Source organism: Pipistrellus hanaki (genome assembly GCF_964339955.1).
Source record: "Pipistrellus hanaki genome assembly, chromosome: 18".
Lineage (NCBI taxonomy): Eukaryota > Metazoa > Chordata > Mammalia > Chiroptera > Vespertilionidae > Pipistrellus > Pipistrellus hanaki.
This window is the reverse complement of record NC_140520.1, coordinates 30,771,317-30,780,090: the sequence shown is the minus strand read 5'-3', so window position 1 is coordinate 30,780,090 and position 8,774 is coordinate 30,771,317.

Here is an 8,774-nt window from a genome sequence, read left to right as displayed (position 1 = left end):
AACAATGGTATGAGGAGCATATAATAAGAAGATCAGCTTCTCATTTGACTTTCATGACTCAGGATTTGGCATGAGTCAGTGTGGGGACACGCAGAGCTCTGGTCGGAGGTCAGAACCCCTATGTCCTGGTTCTGGCTCTGCCTGCAGTTTGCGGAGTGGCCGCTGCCAATGGCGCCCTCCTTTAGGGCTGTGATTATTTCAGCTGCTATGTGGGAGGGCTGGGCCAAATGGCTTCCAGGGCTTTTCCGCTTCCAGGATTCTGTTTTCACTGAGCACCCGCATTAGAGTCCTGGGGCTGCTGCAACAACTCACCGTAACCTCCGAGGCTTAAAACCACAGAAATGTATTCTCTCCGTTCAGGAGGCTCAAAGTCAGAAACCAAGGGGTGGACGGGGCCCTGCTCCCTCTGGAGGCTCCATGGAGAATCCGTTCAGGCCTCTCCCGGCTTCTGGCGGCTGCTGGTGTCCCTTGGCACTCTATGCCTTGTAGCTGCTCCGTTCCAATCCCTGCCCTTGGCTCGCACTGCCTTCTCGGGGTGGCTAAGAGGCTTTTCCGCCTCTCTCTTGTAAGGATGGTATTCGGGGGTCCACCTAGATAATCCGAGATGATCTTATCTCAAGATCCTGAACAGACCCTTTCCCCGAATAAGGTCACATGTACAGATTCCGGGTTTCATGAGATAAACATGTTTTTGGGGTGGGATTTTTCAGCCTAGCCTAGCATGGCATCTATTATGCTCAAGACCACTTCAAGGTCCAAGCAGATTTGAGACTTACAGGAATGGGCATCCCTGTTCCCCGAGGCCTCATGGTCTAATTGAGGAGTCATCACATTGCCAACACCGCCACGAGGACAGTCAGGTGGCAGCCAGCGGGGAGAGGCAGGGCAGCCTGTGGGAAGCTCACAGGCTCCAGGCCCAGCACACCCGATTTTACATCCCAGCCTGCCACCTGCTAACAAGAGACCCTTGACAAGTTATCTATAAAATGGGGCTAATTGTATTTACCCTACATGCATGTTAAAAAGATGATATATAAAGTGCATTTGGCTGGCATCGATCGGCTTCAATAAACGGGACAGCATAGGCTTTCAGAACAAACATTGTCATTCCCCGGTGATCCATGAAGAACCAAGGGCGGAGAAGTGGAATGACTTGCCCAAGTTTGCACAGTGAGGCAATGGCACGGAGCGGGCAGCACCAAGGTCTCCCGGCACTGGGCATTTCCCTGCTTCTGAAACCTTTTGGATTGTGTTTTCACAGGCAGTGGAGGACTCCCCTTTGCCCCTTTGATTGATCTGGGAAAGGCTGGAGAGGACCAAACACACAGGCCCACACAGGTCCAGCCTTTCAGGCTGGCATCCTTAGTTTGATGCTTCAAGACCCTGGGTTGACCTAGCTTCCAACAGAAGGGGAGGCCTAAGCCATATAGTTTTCCCCCCACGTCTCCACTGTCCTCCCGGCACCCCTCACTGGGGATGGTTCCTATGAACGTGGTATGTGAATGAGGTAAGAGGACAGATGAAATGCCCTGTCACTGCTGTTGCCTGGCAGCTCTCTGCTCCCACATGCACCTTTTTGGCTGAGTCAATGTTAACCCCCTGCCTGGGGTCAATGTTTAACCTCTGCCAGGAGTGAATGTTTAATCTCTGGCCAGCCAGCCCTGAAACACAGCATTCCTCAGTAAGCTAATACTATAGAGTCATTTTAATATCAATCACTGTAAGTCAGAAGTGTGACAGTGAATCTACCAAAGCTAACTAACCAGCCTCCCCCCGCCCCTTTTTTTTTTTAAAGGCTATTGACTGTTTGGGATACTCCATGCCCAAGTAGTTTCACCCTTGCCATCAACGGATAATCATCTGCTATTTCCTCACTCTAGTCGTCATTTGTTGGCGGGAGTACAGCATCTACTCCTCCTGTTCTGATGTCAACTTGGGCTGGGGGAGGGCATGGAGGGGGACTACTCCCCTGGTTGCTCAGCTCGGCGCTGCTGACTGGCCTTGTGGTCCCTCGTGTGGCCTCTGAGAGAGTGGGGATGGGAATAGTACGTTTGGTTGCTGGACCTGGGTAGACTTTTAGGGAGTTTCTGAGTCCAGACTGATGTTCAAAAGCAGGAACCTTTTGTAAGGTGAGCTTCCCTGTTAGGGGGTAGGTAGGAAGTCAAGTGGCAGCATGTGTCAATGCCAAGAGCAACCTTCATGAGGGACAAGTCAGAGGATGACAGGCTGGTGGTGGGCATGTGGGGGTGTGCAAGAGGGGAGAGGGCTGTTGCCAGATTAGCAGTTCTAGACACTGGGTAGTGTTGGAGATCATAGTGACATAGTGGCCAAATGTATGCATCTGAGTCTTAAACCATTTTTTTTTTTACATGAACTCACTGAATCACCTCCTTCTCCCTGACCACCTGCCTCCCTGTGTCACAGTCTAGATGTCCAATCCCTCGCCTGTTTTCCTAGCTCTGTTGACTCCCACCAGAGAGGGAAAACTACCTCTCTGGGGCTTCCAGGATGGGAGGTGTCTGTACTGTTTATCCTTTTGGCTGGTGGAGGTGTAAAGGCATAGATGGCTGTGTCTTGCCCTGAGGAGGTTGTCATTGTGGAGAGCAAAGAGTGAGGGGTGGCACTTGAGAGCCTAGCAGTGGAGCGCTGGCCTTGGTCCTCGGCTCTCTCAATTCCCCCTGAGCCAGAGACAGCTTTCGAGACTCTGGTTCTAAGAGGTAAGAGTAGACGAACCAACCCTTCCTGAGGTTGCCCTCTCCTACCTCCATCCCTGGCGGGGGAGGGAAAGAAGGAGGAAGATTTTTGGAGCAGGCATCCAAAGTCAACGAGAGGAGTATCAGGTGACAGGGCCCACAGCCCCTCTCATAAGCCCTCAATGTATTCCGAAAGATTTGCTGTTTCCTTGTTCCTGGTCTAAACCTGGCCTCCAGCCCAAGGTTTGCTTGGCAGGCAGACATTGAAAATATCCCATGATCCCCTGCAGCCAGTGCCCATCTGAGCTGCAGCATTCCTATCTGTACAATGGCGTGCAATCCCCTTCTTTCTGGGGATGGATGCAGTAGTTAATTCTTAGTTGTCTGCACTACACAGGTGAAAGAGAGGGCTGGCAAAAGGAAGAGCGTAGACCCTTGCAGTCCTCCCGAGGCCAGGATCTGGAGAAGCAAACTCCCTGATGCCCCTTCCTGAACTCTCTTCAGATGTGAAGTACATTCAGACAAATTGCGAGGCAACTTAGAAAACACTTTGGGCCATGGCAGTCCTGCTTCTCTTCCTCCTCCCTAAGACATTCAGGGCTGGGGAGCCAGAAACTTGTAACATTAGGGAACGAAGTGGCCCTTAACTGACCCTCTACGCACTGAGCAGAACTGTAGATCTAGGTCCCAATGGCAAATAAGAGAAGGGTGGGGACTCGGCCAGAGGCTGGAAGAAGCAGGACACAGAAGACTCCTGTGATAATTAAGGAATGAGTGTGTGTCTGCAACAAAATGGGACCCGGAGGCAAACGGTGGCCTCCTGGCCCAGAGCCTCAGTCCTTGCTAGTGTGGCATTGGGTCCTCTCCCAGAGCAGGCACCTTTCTGCTGCCTATTTGGGTTTCAGCTGAGCCCTCGAGAGTGGACCTCAGGTGCCAGCTCACCCCCTTGCTGGCAGTAAAGGGAACAGGGTGGCCTGGGAGGGCCCGTGTAAGACAAGCTATGTCACTTTATGAGGGGCGGAGAGCTTTGTGGTGCTGGACGCTCCACAGAGTCTGTTTCCTTTTGTGTAGAGTCTCCATTCTCTAGGCAATGTTTGTCAGGCGCTTTGTCTTGGAATAGCTTAACCAATGAGAAACAATCACCTAGCCCATGTTTACTTGGCTGAAGTACATGATGGGTCTTTCCCTGGAAATACCTTCCTCTTTGCTTCGGACCAAAGCAGCTATTAAACCAGTTCTGTATTTCCGGACTTCACTGGCTGCTGGAGGAGAGAAAGAACCCACCCTCAAAATTTAAGTGGAGAACAAGGAACTGCTGTCTGGGGGTCGGGCATCTGCGCTGAGTTACCTGAGAAAGATGGACCCCCTCTCCCCCCCTCCCTTCCCTCTTCTCCTCGCCCCCCCGCCCCCCCACACCATCCCACAGGGAAAGAAGATCTGAGCTCAGTTTGTACAAACCCAGGAAGGACCTCAGGGCTGGTGACTTAGTTTTTAGCTGTCAGTTTCAGCTCCCTGAGCTTTTACATGCCACTGGCCAAGACAGGACTATGCCAGTTAGGTGACTGAAATTACTGGAAATGCTTATGAATCTTTCTATACCTGGACCTAGAAGAAAAAAAGAAAGGGGGCTTTGGCAACCTAAACAGGAAAGGACTTGACCAGATACCCAGCCATACCTCCAAGCATGGAGGAAGGCAGTGCGGCCTACTGATCAAAGGTTTAGTCTATCCCTCACGTTGCATTTAATTCCCAGCTTGCCCTTTCCCTAGTTGTATAACTAGCTGACGTCTCTGCATTCAGTTTTATCATCTGTGAAATGGGAATTATTATACTTACCTTACAGAAATGTTGCATCCACTACAATAAGGGAATGTGAAAACCCCTGGGGTGGTACCTGCTATGTGGAGACACTTTATCAAGTGGCAATTGGAGAACATCATGCTGAGTGAAACAAGCCAGTCAATGAAAGAGAGACACCACATGACCTCACTTATTTATGGATGATAAAGAACATTATAAACTGAAGAACCAAAAGATAGATATAGAGAAAGTAAAGCAACAAGCAGACTGTCAAATTACAGCGGGGCGGTTGGGGAGATCTGGGGGAGATAAGAGATCAACCGAAGGACTTGTATACATGCATATAAGTACAACCAATGGACACAAAACTCTGGGAAGGGAGGGTATGTACGGAAGGGGGTATATGTACAAAAATAATAATTTAATAAAAAAAATATTAAAAAGAGAGAGAGAGAGAGAGAGAGAGAGAGAGAGAGAGAGAGAGAGAGAGGAGAGTGAAAGAGCTGTGCCCTGAGCCAAAGGACCTGCAGGATCATAGAGAAGTCAGTGCTTCCTGGGTCTGGGATTAGAAATCACCACAGACATGCCCTGACTCCAGGCTGGTGGTGGATGTTTGTCTCTCTGCTCCATGTCCTTGTGATGTGGCATCATGCTAGCAGGAGATACACAACAAAAAACAAACCACTGATAGTACCAAGCAGTGGAGTTGGCTGGCTTTGCCTATTCTGTGTCAGGTCGTTTAAGTCAACCACTCCTGCCTCATTCTATGCATCAATTAGTCCATAAAAAAGAAGCTATAAACACTCGGGGCTGCCCCACTTCCCTCCTGGCAAAGATTTCACTCAGATCTTATCTCTGCCCAGTTCCATACTCGGCCCTGAGACTCTGATCTTATTTCTGTTCTGGCCCTTTGAACTTGTACTGGCTCCCCCCGTGGACCTCGGCGTTCCCTGTAACACCTTACCTTGGCAGCCTTTTCTACTTATGGGAGCTGCTCCTGGCTTCAGCTCCCTGGCCAACACGCTTGCCGGGCTGGTGTCCTTTCCCCCCATAAGATGGGTGGTCAGGCACGGTGTGCTGAGTGCTGAGTCCCAAGCAGAAAGAATTAGAGGAGTTGGGAGGAAGGGGAAGTGCCTATGGAGCTTTTGAGGAAGAGTGGGCTCTGGTCCTCCCCACTGGAGTAGGAATAGGAAAGTCTGGTTGGTTTAATGGCTTAGTGCAGGAATTGGCAAATTCCTGCTACTTGCTCCTGTAAATAAAATGTTGTTGGAAGACAAAGTCAGCCCTTCATGCATTGTCTCTGGCCAGTTCCTGTGCGACAACAGCAGAGCTGAGTGGTTGTGATAGAGGCTAACTGCCTACAAAGTCTAAAATATTTACTAGTGGACCTTTGTTAAAAAAAACAAAATTTAACTGAGTAAATTTTAAAGATCTTGGCTTTATTCAACAATTCATGAGTCGGGCAGGTGAAATAGAAAGGAGCAAACAGAAAGAAGCTCCAAGGAACTGTGCAAAAATGACAGATTTTTACAGACAGAAGGGAGAGGGACAGGTAAGTCATACCAGCAAAAAGTGAATTGGCTGTGGCAAGGCCATTGTCCTTAGAGTAACAGCTGGGGTCTAGCAGGCAGATACCCTCACTACTGTTGACAGGAGATTCCTGATTGACTGATTTAAGACTACATTTGTGGGAGAGGCTGAGAATATAATTAAGTCTCTTTGTGGTGATGTGGGCCTTAGCATAAGTGACTCCATTTTGGGCCTGTTGTTTTGTTTTTAGCACACTTAACTTTTTTTTTTTTTTGGACAGTTTATAATAACCAGACCCTGGAAACGATACAAATGTCCACCAATAGGTGAATGGATAGTCCAAACTGGGTATATGCATACAATTAAATATTTTTCAGCAATAAAAAGGAATGAACTATTGGTAAACACTATAACCTGGGTGAATCTCAAAAGCATGTTGAGTAAAATAAGTCAGACACATACAAATACATACTATATAACGTAGGCATAAAGATAGGCTTAATCATGGAAATCTGATGAATAGGAAGAGAGAGAAGGGGGTTGCTGGTCATTGTTGACTCATCAAGGAAACTGGGGGTGAGGGAAGTGGTCTACATCTTTTTATTTATTTTTATTGAATTTATTGGGGTGATACTGGTTAATAAAATTATATAGGTTTTAGGTGTACAATTCTATATTATAATACATCATCTGTATATGGTTTTGTGTGTTTACCATCCTAAGTCAAGTCTTCTTCTATCACCATTTATCCTCCCTTTACCCTCTTCTACCTCACCTTAGCCCCTTTACCTCTGGTAATTACCATTTTGTTTTCTGTGTCTATGAGTTTTTGTTAGATTTTTTTTCTTAATCCTAATCCTAACCCTAAACTTAACCCTAACCTTAACTCTAACCCTAACCCAGTGATAGGCAAACTCATTAGTCAACAGAGCCAAATAAATACAGTACAATGATTGAAATTTCTTTCGAGAGCCAACTTTTTTAAACTTAAACTTCTAATGCCACTTCTTCAAAATAGACTCGCCTAGGCCGTTGTATTTTGTGGAAGAGCCACACTCAAGGGGCCAAAGAGCTGCATGTGGCTCGTGAGCCACAGTTTGCCAACCATGGCCCTAACCCATTTCACCAAGCTCCACTATCCCCTCCCTTCTGACAGCTGTACAAAAAAATTTTTGCAGATCCCTGCTTTAGTGCATTAAGCTTTCCCTCAAAAGGGGTGATCTGAGGAACCCAGTTTTGTAAGATTACTTCGTCAAAATGCAACAGTCCAACATGTTGGGGAAATAGACATAATGTTCCCACCTCCTGGGGCTATTCCCAATGCTCTTTAGGGTATTAGAAGCTCTAAAAGAAAAAAAAAAAAATCCCATGCAGAAGAAACTGTTTATTGTTTAACTTTTATTTGCCAAACTTCTTTGAGTTACCAAATCTGCCTTTCCTCAGAACACCTCTTAACAATCCTGAGGAGCTAGCATTCTGTAGAATGCCCGATAAATGCTACTGGTAATTAGGTAAAATGATTTTATATAACCTGGTTCTCAGCCCATCCCTGCCTCTAACGAGCTAAGTGACCTTGGCTGAATTACATATCCATCGGGGCCTGCTTCCTCATTGGCTGAGTAGGATAATGTTGGCTGTTATATCTCTTTTACAGTTTTTTTTAAAGCAAGTCACTGAGATAGTGTGCATGAGAATGGCCTGGAACAACACAACTTGGTGTAATTGATTTTTTGATTAGTTTTGTTTTGAATATTGTTAATAACGGTGATAGTGGAGACAGCAAGAGATCAAGGTCCTGAGTTCTCTTTTCTGGTCCTCACTCTGCTACTACTACTAACTGGGTTAACTGAGTAACTTTGAACAAGTTCCTTCCCCCACAGGGCTTCAGTTAGCTCCCATGAGGTTGAGGGATTTAGAGAGGTTAATCTCTAAGGATCTATTAGCTTTGAAATTCAATAATTCCCTTTGGTTACATGCATACAATTTCCCTACTTATCCAGAACAATGGGTCTCTCTCTCACAAACCAGGAAGACAGCATCTCCTTGATTTTCTTAAGAAGGTGTCCGGCCTCAGACTCAGCTATGAGAAGGTATTAATAAAAGGTCTCTGGTGCCACGGACAGCTTAGGAAGCAGGGCTAAAGCTTCTGGGAATGTCTACCTAACAATTCTCACTCTCTATCAGAGTCTTTCTTTCCCTTCTCTTCAATTGCCCAGACATGAAGCTCAGGCAGCTGGTTAACAGATATGGCAAAATAAAAAAGCAGTGGTAACTCCTGCAAAGACAGTGGAACCAAGGGTGGAGCAAAAGTCTCTCCACAGGCATGAGATGAAGTGGTTAGAAAAGCAGAATTCACATAAATTCCATTTGACCACTCTCTTTCTTACCCCGGCCCCCTACAACCATTTTCTAGCTCCATCAACATCCTTGCTATCAAGGGTTTAGAAGCAATTGAACAAGAGAAGCTTTGGGAAGAAGGTGAGAATCTACTGAAAAATACCCTCCTCCTCCACGAATTTAGGAAAATCCCAGAAAATCTTGCCTGGGTCAAATAGTCTACAGCATGATGAGTATGGGGCCAAATGGGGAGAGATGATTTGAGGACTGGCTGTCCTTTTGGTCTCTTTGTAAAAACCACAAGGGCACTCCTAAAATTAGGGACAGTCAGACCATCTGCATGAGTAGGGTCCCCAGAGGCCACTGAGATCCATGCCCTTGCAGTCAGCCATTCAGTAACAAATATTTATGGGG